Source organism: Corvus hawaiiensis, chromosome 6 (assembly GCF_020740725.1).
Source record: "Corvus hawaiiensis isolate bCorHaw1 chromosome 6, bCorHaw1.pri.cur, whole genome shotgun sequence".
Taxonomy (NCBI): domain Eukaryota; kingdom Metazoa; phylum Chordata; class Aves; order Passeriformes; family Corvidae; genus Corvus; species Corvus hawaiiensis.
Window position 1 is genome coordinate 5416755 of NC_063218.1, and position 1626 is coordinate 5418380.

Genomic DNA, 1626 nt, shown 5'->3' on the forward strand with positions numbered 1-1626 from the left:
GGTAGCAGGATAAAAGAGAGAGAAAAATGACAGACTCAGTCTGCACCATTACTAAAATTAGATCACTTCTTTTGTTCTCCTGAACCTTCTGCTCTATTTGCCAGGAATCATATTAGCAAAAGAAACTGTGAGAATCTGTCCAACCTTATTAGAGAAGCTGGACACAAAGAAATTATGAAAATCTCTTCTAAATGTACTTGCACATAAAAAGAAAAAAGGCAGAGTTTTAGAATTCTGCAAGATTAGATCAAAACCCATGTCAGAAAAACTGGACATCAAACTAACCAAGATTAATTAACAGTATTGCAGTGTGCTGCACAACAGCACAGCACAGGACTTTACCATTTCTGTCTCTCTGTATACTGTTTTACTACTTAGGACAGACCTGGCTCAGAGGTGTGCCCATGGCTCCTGACAATAGCAACCAGTTTACCCAAAACATTGCTGTCTAAGATACAATTCAATATTGCCACCCAAAAGAGCTGTGAAGGTCCAGCTTTGCTCCTGAGGAGTATTTGGGTGGCTGGCAGGGAATCCCTTCTCCATGTGGAATCTAATAGTCTGTAGTGCTGTAGGGGCAAGAGGTGATTCTGGTGTATACCAAGGAATCATGGCTGAACTCCTCGATATTGTGGGAATTTCACAGGAGAGTCTTTACACTGAGATCTTCCCTCCCTGGCCTGCTTTTTTGAAGACACAATTAGAAACAATAGGTAAGGACTAATTAATACTTTAAGTTGGGTACACAAGGGAAATGTGATTGAGTGATAGGATCAGGCTCCTTCTCCAGTTGGATTTCACTAGAATAGCTGGTAGTGGCTCTTCTGCAGCCTCATGTCCATAGTCTCATGGTAAGAACATCTTTTAGGAGCGGCACATTGAGCTAAGAAGGTCCTTGGCCTCCTTCCTCTTGGGGTGGGCCCCTAGCCCCCCTCAACAAGGCAGTTCCTGACACCAGACCACTGCTTTTATTCCTCCTTAAGCAGGTACCAGCCCAGCCAGGGACACCCCAGTTCTGAGTGGATCAAGGCACTTTTTGCACAATCACAAACCAGCAGCTCAGATTTGCTTCTGGAGAGATGTTTCCTAATGACCAATGTGGAAGCTCTCCAATTAATGAGCATCCAACTCCCTCCAGAGACACCTACTTCATTCCCAATATCGCACAAAGCCCAAATGTTGCACTCTCATCTCTGAATTTTCTTGGTCAAGAGTATTTTTTTAAGTCTTTGAGAAGCTGGATGCTGGACAGTGGTGACCTGAGCCAACTTTTGACAAGTAGCAAGTGTGTATTTGACCATTTTTAATTGGGTGAAGTGCTCAAGGACACAGGACACGCTGCCTCGTAGGTGATACAAACATTCCTACTCCACTGGAAGCTACGAAGTGTCCTCTAGCTCCAGCTGTAAGAGGTTGTGTGTCATTGGAGCGGAGAGTCTCCCACATGATCTGTCTCTGTTTATATCCACAACATCCGAGTGGCCACAGACTGGGGTATAAATGACAACTGCGAAGGCTGCATGGCCACAGGACTGTTGCACCCTGTCAAACTAAAGATGCAGAATATCCCACAGTCAATCCTGGGTTGTCACTTACAATTCCAGCAATACACAAATTTGCTATTTG